Source organism: Tamandua tetradactyla, chromosome 12, assembly GCF_023851605.1.
Source record: "Tamandua tetradactyla isolate mTamTet1 chromosome 12, mTamTet1.pri, whole genome shotgun sequence".
Classification (NCBI taxonomy): domain Eukaryota; kingdom Metazoa; phylum Chordata; class Mammalia; order Pilosa; family Myrmecophagidae; genus Tamandua; species Tamandua tetradactyla.
In genome coordinates, this window is record NC_135338.1 from 80,252,675 (window position 1) to 80,267,111 (window position 14,437).

Consider the following 14,437-nt stretch of genomic DNA (forward strand, 5'->3'; position numbering starts at 1 on the left):
AAGTTTATATCATTAGGTTAAATAGTTCTGCTTTTAGAATTCTAAATAAATTTTGTATATATAAAAATTCTATGCAGTGATGTACAGCATGGTAATATTTATCAAAATGATAGTTAAAGGGAAAAATAGCTCTAAATTCTTGAGTATCAGTGAATGAGTAAATAAGTCATGGCATTAGAATATTGAGTAGATATTAAAATTACTTTGGAACAATTGTTTTGGAGCGTATTAGAAAATGCTCAGAAATCATATTAATTAAAATAAAATATAGTTTAAGAATATCATATGCAATTTAACCCCATAATGTGTCCAGATGTAAATTTATTTTTAATTATTTTGATCAGGATCCATAATGTATATTGAATATGAAGATTACATATTTCACTATTCCCGTTTCCTGGAATTCAAACTCTATGTATTCAATCTCATTCTATCATCAGTGATTGTTAATCTTTGTTCATCTCTATCTCTCTATCCTGAATCTGCAAAATTTCTTGTACTACACTCCTTAATCTTCGGCTGGATATAGTGAATGGACTACAGAACAGAAAGAGAGAAATAAAGAGTACCTTTACAATGGAGATACCTGAAAATGCCACCTCAGCTAGGTGATCTGGTTTAATGTCATCAGTAATAAGTCACGGTGATGTGATGAGAATGGTGTTTTACCTCTGTGGTCTTTCTTGCCAAAACACATGAGCCAGTTATGGTAAATTCAGTCATGTACCCCAGAAAAAGAAATGTTCTTAATCTTAATTCCATTACTGTGAGTGTACTGTTGTAAATAGCACCGTTTGAAGATGTCATTTTTAGTTAAGATGTAGCAAACTGAACCAGGTTGGGTCTTAATCCTATTATTAGAGGCTTTATAAAGAGAAAGCCAAGGGGAGGATCTGACCTTCAGAATCTGGAAGTCAGTGAAACCAAGAAGAGAAAAAAGAGGGCATTGCCATGTGACAGGAAAGCCAAGGACCCTGCATATCCACCCCAAGGATTGTGAGCCCAAGATGAAGTAAGCCCTCCAGGCTCCAAACTCTGAACAATACATTCCCATTGCTTAAACCAATTCATTTTGTGGTATTTTTCCTAGCAGGCTGGGAAACTGAGATGCGAGTCTAATCACTAGAAAAATGGGAGGCAAATCTCAACTGAGGGACATTCTCTACCTTATATTAGCATTCCTAATAATTGCTAAGGTCATCAAAAGTAAGGACAGTCAGAGTGAATGTCACAATCAAGAGATGCCTAAGGAGATGACTTCCTAATGTGATGTGGGATCCTGGATGGAATCTTTTTTTCTGAATATTGTATGGCAAGGTCACATTTCATTATTTTTCCATGTGGGTATGCCATTACTTCAGAACCATTTGTTGAATTGTTTGTTTGTTTGATTTTGGGGGGAAATGCATGGACAAGAAATTGAACCCAGGCCTCCCACATGGCAGGTGAGAACTCTTCCTAGATGGGATATTGGAACAGAAAAAGGATATTAGAAAAAAATGAGGAAATCTGAATAAAACATGACTTTAATTAAGAACAACATAACAATATTGGTTTATTAATTGTAGCAAACATACTCTATGAATGTAAGATGTCAATAATAGGGGAATGTTGGTGTTGTGCAGGGGAACTTAATTATTTCTGTAATAATTCTGTAAATGTAAAACTGTTTAAAAATTGAAAGGTTATTTAGGAATCTGAATAATTAAAAAAAAAAAAAGCCTAAAAGGAGATACTTCTTTACACCTCTTAGAGTGGCATATGGCTACACACACACACACACACACACACACACACACACACACACACACACATTCAATAGCAAGCGAGGTTGTAACTAAGTGGAACTCTCAAACGTTGTTAGTGGTAAAGCAAAATGCTGTAACTGCACTGAAGAACTGTTTGCCAGGCTCTTAAAAATTTAAAGGAGTTTGGCATAAGACCCAATAATCGCACTCCTAGGTATCTACCCACCTAAGATTAAAATTTATGTCCATATAAAATCCTGCAGGCGAATATTTACAGCAGCTCTAATCACCATCGCCAAAAGCTGGAAATCACCCAAATATCCTTCAGTGGGTGAATGGATAAACAAAATAGGGTGTAAATATTACTTAAAAATTTTTAAAAAAATTATCGATACAAGCAACAACAAAGGTATAATGGTGAGTGAATAAGGCCAGCTTGAAGATGTTACATAGTGTATTATCTATCCTCGGTACATGACAAAGCTATAGCAATGGAGAACCCATCACTGGCTGCCAGGAGTTAGATCCGGCAGGCTGTAGTTATGAAGAGTCAGACAAGTGAGTTTTTTGGGTGATGGAACTGTTCTTTATTCTGATTGTCCTGGTGGCTACACGAATCCAAATATGAGTTTGAAATCACAGAACTGTACATCAAGAAAGTAAATTTTACTTTATATCAATCTAAAAAATGAAAAAAATCGTTAATATTATATACATATACTCACAAACACATATATATTTTAAATCTAAAACCAAGCAAAAAGTGTCAAACTGAGCACAGAATAACCGTCGTCAAGAAACCCATCAGTAGATTAGTTATCGGTAAAGAAAGGTATTATCTGGAATAAAGCGGTGTGGTCCAACAGACAAGGTGAGGTAAGAGTGGGCAGAGAGCAGAGGGCAGGCCTTAGCACCAGCAAAGGAAACCATCTGAAATGTCTGCAAAAAGAAGTACTAAGGAGAACGCAAGAAATGGGGGAAGAAAATCAAAGAACTGGCTTAGGAGGCAAAAGTGCCAAGTTCGTATTAAGCGTGATGTCCTGGCCCCTAAGAAGGGAGCAGAAATGGAGGAGAGACAGGTTAGGTAGGTAAAAGTTCAGAGAGGCTCAAGAAAGACAAGTGAGCAGAAGGAAGACAGGAGAAAGGTGGGTGCAGGCAGTGAGATGCAGGAACAAGGGAAAGGCAGACCGCAGAAGCAACGTCTCCTGCAGTCTGGGAGGTAGGTTCTGAGGGGACCACCGCGTGCGGTGAGAACGGGCGCGGGCGCGGGGACGCGCGGGATCCGGGGGAAGGGGCGCGCGAGCGTGAGCGTGCAGCGACGTGCAGGATTGGGAGGGGAGGGGCGCGCGCTCAGAGGCCGGCCCGGCAAAGGGGATCGCGGGGCGGGGCGGCGACGTCACGGCTGGAGGGGTGGTCGGCGCGGGACGCGCGCGCACGCTCACGCTCACGCTCACGCTCACGGAGGGCGGGGGCGGGGCGGGGGCGGGGCGGCTGCGCCGGTGACGTCAGGGCGGGGGAGGGCAGCGCGCCGGGGCGTCGGGGGCGAGCGGGGAGGCGGGCGCTGCGCGGCTGGCCGCGGGCGGAGCGGAGGGGCGCGGAGGGGCGGAGCGCAGCCCTGGAGGAGGCGGGGGAGGAGAGGCCGAGGGGACCAAGAGCTGCAGCTGGGGAGGGGGCCGCGGAGCCCCGGCGCGAGCAAAACAGCTGATCCGATTTTCCTTTAAAGCGAGAGAAAATGGAAGTCGGTTAGCAGCTACTGCGGCTGCTGCGGGCTGGCGGAGAGAAGCGGCGCGGCGCGGCAGGTGAGGCGGCGCTGGCCGCGGTGCTGCCCGGCGGGCGGCGGGCGCAGGGGTGCGGACCAGGCAGGTGCGCTGTCCCAGCGCGGGCGCCCTGGCCCGGCCGGACTCCGCCGTGAGGCAGGTGGGCGCTGAGGCCGGGTGTCGCGACCCCTCAGGGTCGCGGGGTCTCCCGCTCCGCCGTGGAGCTCGCGGGTGCGTCTGCATTGCGGGCTACTCCGGACCCCGCGGCCCCCCGGACAGGGCGCGGCGATCCCGCTCGGTCGGGGCCGCGGTTTCCTCAGGCCCCTTGGCTGCCCGCACTGGAACGTGATGACAGTCGTGGGGGAGCCGTCCCCTCGGTCAGTGCGGGCACTCCGGGGGTCCCGCGGCGCCGGCAGACGCTTGAGCACGCCCAGCCTTGGAGCTGTGGCTGCGTGGACTACCGCGGCCGGGCGCACCGCTGTCTCGCTCCTCTTCGTCCGGCTGGACAGAAAAGGAGACATTAATCCAATTGGGCTGTGAACCCGGAGGCCTTCCCTGGTATCTTCTCACTGGAGGGGAAAAAATTGCATCTGCTGTGCTTTAAGTGTTCCTTTAAATTTGGGAGATGTCAGTGATGTCACCATTAACAAAAACTTTCCTTCATTGGACACAACCGTTCAAATGTACCCTCCTTCTGGTGCAGCTTTTGCACTCAGTCCTTTGAGAATCTTCGAAATGAGATGGATTTGTCTCTACACCCTAAATGCACCAGCCTTAGAAAAGTGAAGATGGTTTTTATTTTCATTTTTATTTATTGGCTTGTGAATTAATAGACTTAAGAGCAGCAGAAGAGAAACTTGTTAGATCCCCCTTGGATGTGCAAATCTCTCTGTCCACAGGACAAGGATCTGGGGGAAAGTCACCCATGACAACTACATAGTTACTGGCTTACCTCTAAGTGAAGGTGAGCTCTAAGAGAAAAAATGTAAATATATATTGAATTGTACGTGTTTGGGAAGATGTGTCCAAGAGAAGGTGGATGGTGTGGTCTAAAAATTTACAGGCCTGGATTGCTTCAGGAAAACCTTCAGGTCTCCTTCCTCCCCAACCCCACTTTCCCCTCTCCCCCACCTTCCAGTGTGTGTCTGGGAAAGGCCTGTCCAGGGCAAAGACTGGCAGCTTTGCCAGAGCCATCCCTGCCTTTCTTTTCTTTTCCATAGTAGTTCTGTGTCCCACCGGCTTCCAAAGCCTCTGCAACTCCTAGAGAGAGACCTGCATGGCACTCAAAGTTCTGGAGAAAATTTCCCCTAATTGCAAGCAACATGCCATCATTATTGTGTGTTTAAGTGTGCTTTTAGCATCAATTATAGTGGCAACAAAAGTAAGCAAGTTCCAAAGACAGTCTGTTTACTTAAGCCTATCATATGGAAAGGATATTCAATAAAGGCCAAAAATATTGATATTTTTGTATTTAATAATTCATGGCAACTCCTAATTGGTCAAAATAAGCATGTCTTATGTTATTAGTGTGCTCATAATTGATTCTGTAAGGAATACCCTGTGCCACACAAATGTTCGCGTCTGTTTATGAACATGAAGCTCTTGAACCCTCGGTTGATGTGGAGGGATTAGGAAAAGTGGTGGTGTACCTTAGGCACTTGATGTGGCAGTGGATCTTGCCTTGGCCCTAAGACTAGCTGGCAGTTATCACCATCGGAAATTCTAACTCAGGCTCCCAGCCGTGATGAAAGCCAGCCCTGGAGTTGGCTAGAAGTTGAGCTCTGTTCCTACCTCATGAGTGTGGGAAACCTCATTCTTAAGCTAGTAGTATGTGTTTGGCCTCTCACCTCTTGATGGTACCAAATGTATTCATAATGGCCAGCCTGGGTGAAGTGGGAAACCTCATGGCGGATTAGCTTCAAAGGGCCACTTTTTGATGAGGTTACTCCTGCTGCATATAGTTGCTTTAGAACCTGAACTCCTATGTTGTTGCTTTGATTATTCTGCAGTTAAAAGTATCCTCAGTAATCCAAAGATTGCTTTTTAAGGATCTAAATTATAAACTCTTGGGGGGGCCACGGTGGCTGAGCAGGCAGAGTTCTTGCCTGCCATACCAGAAACCTGGGTTCGATTCCTGATGCCTGCCCATGCAAAAAAAGAAAAAAAAAAATGAACTCTTTGGAATTTGAGTCTGCAAAATGACTATGACCATAGATCCTTTTTTTCCTCGTTGGGAGACTTGTGAAAATATTCATCATAATTTGTTTTGCTCTAACTCACTGTAATTCTTGTGAAAATAAAAGCTTAAGTGTTTTCCCTTAAATCTTTAGGTATCCTCACTTATTTCCCAAAACATTTAAAGAGCAATCACTGAAAAGCTTCTCTATCCCCTTTGATGTTTGGAGTGTCATGCCTTCCGTTTCTAAGAAGCCAAAATTGCCGTAGGTTTTCTTTGTGCTCCCTTTGGATTTTAAGGTCATTTATGTGTGTCTTAGGCCCAGAGAATAAGGGCTGAGTCAGCTCCTTCGGGGCCAGCAGAGGGCGTACTAAACGTAGCTTGGCGGCCTGGACCTGAGTCCCAGGGGAGAGGATCTCCAGGTTGGATGTGTGTGTCTCTGTGTGTGTGTTCATGTGTACATGCCCACTGTGTCCTCTCCATTCATATCTGTAGCCCCAGGGATGAGTAGGCACATGCTTGAATGGCTGGAGGTTGTAGCTTCCACACTATGGTCCTTCCTGGATAGGGCAGAGAGATGCCTTGATGGCTGTTTGATGGCTTCCTGCCTTTAGAGAGTGGCCTTTGGTTCTTACTTACCACATCTCAAGTCTGAAAATTTGGTTTGTTTTCAAACGGCAGAAGTGATGGTATTGGCTTGGGGAAGACAGGGTTGCTGTCAGGAACTGCCCTATGCCAGGGTGACCAGTTGAAACTTCCCCTCTCCCTATCCAGCGTTTGCTGTTGTACTTGACTCCTGGTTGACTGTACCAACAGTACAACTTGTATGTCTCACCAGGTATATTGGCTTCAGTGTTTCTCTGATGGAAAAGCAAATGCTTAATCATCATTTCTTCTCCCATAGAAATTGAAATCAGGAAAAATGGAGTGGCTCTACTTTTCACATGAAACTGTGTTTAACAGTTTGCCTGTAGTAGTTCTGGACTAGTAGGCGAGAGGTAAATGATTAGGATTGGGGGCTTAGTTGGCCCCTGAACTTCCTTCCTGCATCAGGTACAGCTGGACACTGTGCTCAAAACCTGGCCTGCTCATGTGCCAGGTTCCTTGTGGGAAAAGGAGAGAGTTAGCCTGATGTGCCTACAAAGCCTTCTCTGGTAAAATCTCATGATTCCATGAAATCCCAGGCCCTGCTATTATAGATTTTTGCTATGTAGCACCTTAAATTCTGCGAAGTCAAATACAAATCGATGCTAATGCAAGTTTTACAAACATCTCTCTTGGCTTAAGCAGAAAAGTCTAAAAACTTGTTTTCTTGGTTTGAAGGAATTTGAATTTCTCCTCCCAAAGAAATATTTTATATTTGAATTGACCTTATTCTTATATAGTTATCTGTATACATATAATGGAAATTTGAGGTCTGGGTGAATATATATGAATAAGATGCAGTATTGACTTTCCTGAAATCAGACCTTTGAAATTCATTTCCTTTTCTGTTCAGTGTTTCACTTGATTGATTTATTAGATTATAGCAGAGTTTCACACAGTGATGAAGATTGAAGTGAACAGACCATGCACCCACTCCTCTTTGAGATTAGATTGTTTCTCAGTAGCTGAGACTAGGATTTAGGGGCTCACACAAGAGGAGATGGCTGCTTGGAGCCAAAGCATATGCCCCTGGGGTTGTGTCTGTCAGGTTGGGCTTTGCTGAAGCTGAGAATCAACTCCTCCAACCCCTGACCAGATTCAGCAGTCCCTGGAACTGATGCATCTATTCTGGAGGAACTTACCCAAACCATCTCTGTCCTTGGGTTTTAGGGATTGCGTATGACACTGAACTTTCCTGGTTCTTAATGTAAGCTCAGGCTGGTTGGGTGCATCCTTGCTGTGGAAAGAAAATAGAGTATGTCGGTGTCCTGAATCATAATGCACAGACCCCCCACCAATCTGTTTCAGTACCTTTTTATCCTGGAGGTTCCAAAGTTGCAATCCATTACCTACACTTCCTTTAATGATATTTACATTTGGGGCTTGAAGACAATGTGTATTAGTGAAGAGTATGGGCAACACATTTGCATGTACAATTTTTCATTCCTTAAAAATTGAGAGGATAATATTTCAACATTTGAGGATATACATAATTAACTTTTTCTTTTTAAAATATGTGAATTAGAATATTTCCTTTGTGCATCTTTTGACAATGCCTTGCCATCTCTTGGAAGAATCATCACTGAACGGTAAAAATGAATGGGATACATTTCAGGAGTTCTGGGTACCGCGATCAGCTGTGTGACCTTGGGCACAGTCCCAGGTGAGGGACACCTGCCGTGGCCATCTCACAGTCTTGGGGACGAGCAGAGAAGTGGGCACAGGCAATGAATTCTTAAATTCTAAAGAATGATAAAGCATTCCAGTAAGAGGAGTTGGAGACAGAATATAACTTGCCGAATTTATCCTGAGCCCATTTTTTTCCCCTTGGCCAGTTGATGTAGTTACAGTTTGCACTGGTAACTCAAGAAATTACTGAGATGAATTTGCTTTGACTGTTTTGTAGAGGGAGAAGGGGGCATGGCTAAATAGGATTAAGGGTCTTCTATAGCTTAGCCATTCTAGCAGTTTATCCAGAATTGGCAGCCAGCTCTCTTAAAAAACACTGCATGAAGTTTCATTCATGAGAGTAGATTATAAACTCCCTGAGAACTGGGCTTTGTCTCCTACAGGTAGCGTACACCTGGCTATGCAACATTGGTCCCCACTGAAAGGCTCGTTGGAGCTGATCATCACAGAATACATTATCTTGCAGTTGAATAGTCCTTTACATGAAAAGAACAGAGGATTGGAGAATAAGAAGGAGAGTAGCATCTCAAGGGCAATGGGAAAGTGAACTGATTAGCTATCAGCGAAAAGAACGTGTTGGTGGGGGTTGTCCATGACCGATGGCAGTCATCATGTCTCTGTGTCCTAAGTTCCAGCCAATGTGGGTTCTCCTGACTCACACGGGTGCAGCCCTTGCTGTTTATCCTGGTGGAGGGGTGTGGTGTGAACATCCTTGCTGCCCCGGAAAGTTAGCACACCCAGGATAGTAAGGTATCCACACCTTCTTCTCCTCCCCAAGTGTGTTCCCATTGGGAAGGCTGAGCTGCTCTGTGAGGTCTGCTGCAGTGCCAACGGGCAAATCTTTGGGCTTGGAGACCACAGGGTGCTCCTTGTCCTTGTCAGAGACAGTGGTAGCTCCTTTGGGAGAACACAGCATCCTCGTGGAAGGAAGTGGCTCCCTCACCAGCAGCGCCGCTTATGAAATCCTCTGAATGCCTGTTGAACTCAGCACTGTGGATGAGCGATTACGGGAATGGGAAATTGAAAGGTTGACTTGGGTCTCTCAGACACATGTGGCCTGGAACTGGAAGGAAGGGTTGCAATCAGTGTACGTTTTCCTTGATTTTTACTCTTTTACAGTCTGTATTATCTAACCTACTTATTACAAAACGACCTCTCAGGTCCACTTGGCTGTAAGTGGCCACTTGTGTGATGAGATGTACCGTGTGCTGTCCACCTGGACATCCCTTCAGGGAAAATTTCCTGCCTGGACTCAGGTCACAGGATTTCTTGGAGTCTCTTCTACCAAAGTTCTCTTATTCCATGAAGGAACTGGCAAGCAGTGTGTTTGGAAATGCACAATCACAAAGGGAACTTAAGACAAACGAAGGAGTAAGTTCACAATGTGGGCGAGCCATTTCACTACTTAGTATTTGGGAGTTATTCAAAGAAAATTGGTGTGTCAATGCATTTTAAAATATGGGTCATTGTTGGCAGTTAGGAAAATGCAAAGCAAAACCATCATGAGGTACTACTTCACACTCACAATGATGGCTATTACTCAAGAAAATATTGGAAAATAATAAGTGTTGATGAGGATGTGGAGAAATTGGAACTCTTGTGTGTTATTGGTGGAAATGTGAAATTTTGTGCAGCCACTGTGGAAGGCAAATGGCAGTTTCTCAAAAAAATTAAATATTGAATTACTTATAACCTGGCAGCTGTACTCCTAGGTATACCCAAAAGGAGTGAAAATAGGGTCTCAAACTGATCCTTGGACACCAGTGTTTATAGTGCATTATTCACAATAGATAAGAGATGTGAACAACTCAAGCGTCCATCCACAAATGAATGGAGAAACAAATCATGGAATATTATTTGGCCATAGAAAGTAAGAAGTTCTGATACAGGCTGCAATGTAGAAGATGCTTGAAAACAGTATGCTCAGTGAAATAAGCAAGGCACATAAGGACAGGTATTGTATGCTGCCACTTATAAAGGATGACTCAAAAGAGAAGATTCACAGAGGCAGAAAATAGATTAGAGATTCCCAGTGAAAGGTGGGGAGAGGAAAGGGAGACATTTGGGGGTACAAAAGAATTTTGAGACATAGATTATGATGATATAGACAATTATGAAAAAAAATGAAAAACCACAAAATAAAATACAGATTAGCCTGTTTTAAATTAAATTGCTTACGTGCCCGTGGAGTGACAGGGGACCAGCCAAAAAGCTCGGATAAGAAGGGTTCTTAGGAAGCTCAGCGCCTGCTGCTGGGTGTGGCGGCAGTTTGAGGTGGGGGGTGGGAGGTCCTTGGTTCCCGCTGCCAGAAAGCATCCAGCAAGAAGCCCCCACTGGGTATATTGTGTAGATCTTATTTTCACCTGCAAAATGGAGAAATAAAGCTGCATGACTTTGGATATCCCTTTCAACTTCCTGATTCTGTGAAAAATTAATTCCCTAGTTCTCTCAGAGAGCTGATTAATCAAGAGGGGGTGGGGTAACACCCTACTCATCGCTATGGAAAAAATAGGTAAGAAGAAATGTGTTTTTTAAAAATATGTTAAGCCTTTTCTAGGGCTGAGTTGAACACTGAGTGTTGCAACGCCTATTTGCAGTTAGGAGTCAGTTGTGCGGGCAGCGTTCTTCCCTGTGAATGTTAAGCTCCTTGAGGAGAAGTGTGTTCATTAGTCTTTATTACGTCTCCAAGGCACCTTGCTCAGAACATACTCTCCTGTACTCGTTTGTTAAATGCAGTTAATAGTCCTACAGGAATTAGAATTAGAAATTTAATTATTCTTCCTAGAATTGTTCAGCTCCCATGAGTTCAATAGTATTGTCGTTGAGAATGTTATTTATTTAAAAAGTAGAACGTTTCAGACTTTCACCCCCAGTTCAGTAGAATACAAAGTTGTGTTTGCTTGGGTTTCAAATACAGGAAAAACAGATTATTCACTGATTAGCCATAATGGGGTTTGCCCGTCGTACAAAAGAGTGTACATCCCATGTTCTGTGAAGAGTTATAGTTTCATATTTTCCATTACGTACATCACAATAATGTATACATTCTTTTAAAATATTAACTACATTCATGTGATGACAGATTACTCCTCTATAGATATTTTAAAAAGATTAATTAGTCTACTGCCTTGAAAATATTAACATTAGAATAGACGAATTCTAAAGATAGACCCACGTTCGTGGGTTATATTTGAAACAATCTTTAAGAGAAGAAGAAAATTCATTGTGCAAGAATAGACAAACATGTTTTGATTGATTAAATGATTAACTTTTTATGTTAGAAGAAAGAAGGACAAACCCAAAGCCGCAGAATTGCCCCCAGAAGGGAATGCTCCCTGCCAGGCCCTCCCCGCTATTGGGCATACACATGTACCCATATCTATGGATTTCCTGCCTCTCTGAAGGAAAGGTGGTGGTTCTCCGTGATATGTTGGAATGACACGGGTGCCTTAAAAACCTCAGTGTCAAGGCACCACTTGGAGTTCTGGCATGATCCATCTGAACCCACCAGGACTTTTCAATGGCTCCAAGTAGATTCTAATGACTCTCATGATCAGCTAACATTGAGAATCACTGGTTTCAAGGCAGTTCTTGTAACTTTAGAAAGGCACAGAGAAAGGGTCAAGGAGTGACAGAGAGGGTGGATTAGAAATCTCTCTTCCCTTTCTGCAAATTATCCATGCCAATGGGAAAGAGAGAGAGTTGATTTCCATAAAGTGGAAAATTGAAAGACATCTGTGAAACTTTCCCAAAATGGTAATCTTAGATGAGCTGATTTAATAGATTGCTGGCCTACACATGAAGATACATAAACCAGGGTTAAATGTACAGTAGGGCAGAAGGGAGCCAAACTGTGTATTGAGTTTATGAGTTTGCACAAAATAGATCCCTGTGTATTTACAATTTATAGGTCTTTACAGTTTACAGAATGCTTATGTGTGTGTTACCTGATTGACTCCTCCTAATGACTCTGTGTCCTTGGAAGGGAAGTTGTCCCCATTCTATGTCTGAGATACTGAGGACGGCAGTCTGTGGTTGTCTGCAGCTGTGAAATGGAGCTGCCCACCAAATTGCTTCCTACCTCGGTTTACCCAGAGGCTGGCTGAATACATGTGGTGACTGTGTAGTGGTATGGGGGGAGTGCTGTATTTGAGAGCTCAGGTGGCCATCTCATCTTGCCTTCCTTATTCTATTTGCCCTAGTTTCTCCTGTGTCCCTGTGCTTGTCATCTTTTGTGGAGTCAACATGTCTTAGAGTAGGGTCATACCTGAGAAAGTGCATGCATGCTTTCGCTCGTTAAGCCTGCTTTCCATGAACAAGGCTTTCTGCCTTCCCTGCCTCTGCATCATTGCCATTCTCCCTGATGTGTCCTGCCAGGTTGGGACCTCTCTCCCCCAAATCGGGCATTTGGCAAGTGCACGTGGTCACGGAGCTGCTGGCTCTTCTTCCCCAGCCCTGTCTTTTCCTGTCCGTGTTGGAGACCTTGGTGAATTAACCCTTCCACGCCATCTGTGGCTGCATGGTGAGAGGCACAGACCTCCAGGCTAACGGGTCCTTCAAGCTGGCCTCCATGTCCTGAGCTACTCTGACCGGCGACTAGGCTGTCCACTCATCTCACAATTAGTAGTGCTCTCTTGCTGCCCACCTTGGGAATCTGGCCTTGCCTCTGCTGCTGAGCAAGAGTGCTCACCACCTGCCTTATGTTTATTTTCATTTGTCAAAGGCCTAAGATCTCTCCACATTCCCATAACAGAACTGTACGGGAGCTCATTTCTATGCCTGCCTGGTGTTGAGTGGGAAACACTGCTTGTTGGACAAAGTGCTGCTTGGAAATTTTATTTTAAATAATTAACTTTCCTTTTCAGTGTTCTTTCCTGAAAAAAGTTGCCCATGAAGGGACCAAACAAGAGTGCTCATTATAACATAGTCCAGGTCCCACAGTACAGACCAGTCATTTCTGCAGAAAAGCCCTTTCTACAAATGTACGGCCTGTGGTCCTTGTCCCCTGTGCTGTGTTCACTCTGGACCATGGAGGGAGATGAGGGTGAGTGTGTCTTAAAAAAGGCACGTAGCCATAGGTTAGCACTTTATAGAGGTGGCCAAGACACCAGAGAGAAAGAAAGTCAAGTGTTTCAGAGTGGGGCAGTCTGTGATGAAACCCAGCCCCACTGGCTCCAGAGTACACCCTCTAGGTGTCACACTCTTTCTAAAGAGAGAGGATGTGCCCAGAGCCCAGGGAGGTCTCAGGAATGAAATATTACAGAGCAAGAAATGCCTCTCGGGTTCTACTCCCAGGCATTGTGGGACCACCCATTCATGCTCACAGAGCTGCCACAGCAGGGATGGGACCTACAGTGTTGCCCAGCAGGCATGCAGCGCCCTTTGCCATGGGCTCCTGGTGGCCCACAGTGGACCAATGCGGCATGGGAATATAAACGTGAAATGCACATCTGCCTGATCCTCCAGTTTTCCTGGGTGCCCTGAGTGCTCTGGGTGCTATCTGTGCTGAGCCCCAGTCACAAGGGAAGAAGGGACAGATACATCATGACCTTTGTGGGGCTAATGGTGTGGAGGTGGGCCACATGTGCAGGCGCCACAGGTGGGAGGAACTGACTGGGCCTTGGGGCCAGGTGGGCCTCAAAGCAGCTGTTCCTACCCGATGTACCCTGGGATGGAGGCAGCTACATCCTACCCCAAGTTCATACTCTCCATCTGGAGGTGAGGTCATGCTCCCAGCTGGACACAGGCACTGTGCAAAAACTCCGCCAGTGTAAGAGATTGTCTTTGTTATGCCAGTTACTTTTCAGAGGCAGTACTGAGAACCTGTAGGAAATGTAGGAAGATTCAGCAGAAGTAATTTGGAAACAGATGGAATTTGGCATGAGGGTGATAGGTGATGTCCCTTTGGCGTCAGGATGGCTCACAGAGGAGCTTGACCCCAGATATTTGCTACTGGGCTGGCCAAGAGGCTAGCGCTAGACCTCATGAGCTGAAAGCAGGCAAGGTTCGGTTGTAATCAGGCCCTGAATCATTCTTGCGGGGGCAGATAGGCAGGCTATCACCCCTGCTCCCCAGGTCTGCCCCAGATTTCCCTGTGGGTTACCATTTTCCCAAGTCCTAGGCTTGGTATACCTTAAGGAGGTATATCCCTATATCCCTCCTACTGAGTCCGTCTGCATGTCCTGAGCATTTCCCAGGCACTTTGCCACCGCTGAGTCCAGCCCCTAAGGGACCCACTGCTCAGGGCCTTGAGTGGAGCAGGTCTGTCTCACCAGGGCTCTGGCCACTGGCCTTGTGCTGGCTCTCTTGGTCCCTGCCCCCTGGGGTCTTGGGATTTCTCTAACTCTAGCATGCCTGGATTTCCAGAGTGCCCAAGGGAGAAGGTCTCTGTGTCCTTCTGTGTCTTCCAGAGAAGGCCATGA

The 14,437-nt window shown here is 45.2% G+C and overlaps 1 protein-coding gene across 1 annotated transcript in view; it reads left to right on the top strand.

Annotated features, from left to right (window-relative positions):
• Nucleotides 1-3,386: 3,386 nt before the first annotated feature.
• The window catches only part of OTUD7A (OTU deubiquitinase 7A), a 402,649-nt gene continuing 391,598 nt past the window's right edge, over nt 3,387-14,437 (top strand). Inside the window, exon 1 of the mRNA XM_077123999.1 lies at nt 3,387-3,547. The gene's annotated coding sequence lies outside the window, so the exon portion shown is untranslated. The remainder of the gene's footprint in view (nt 3,548-14,437) is intronic.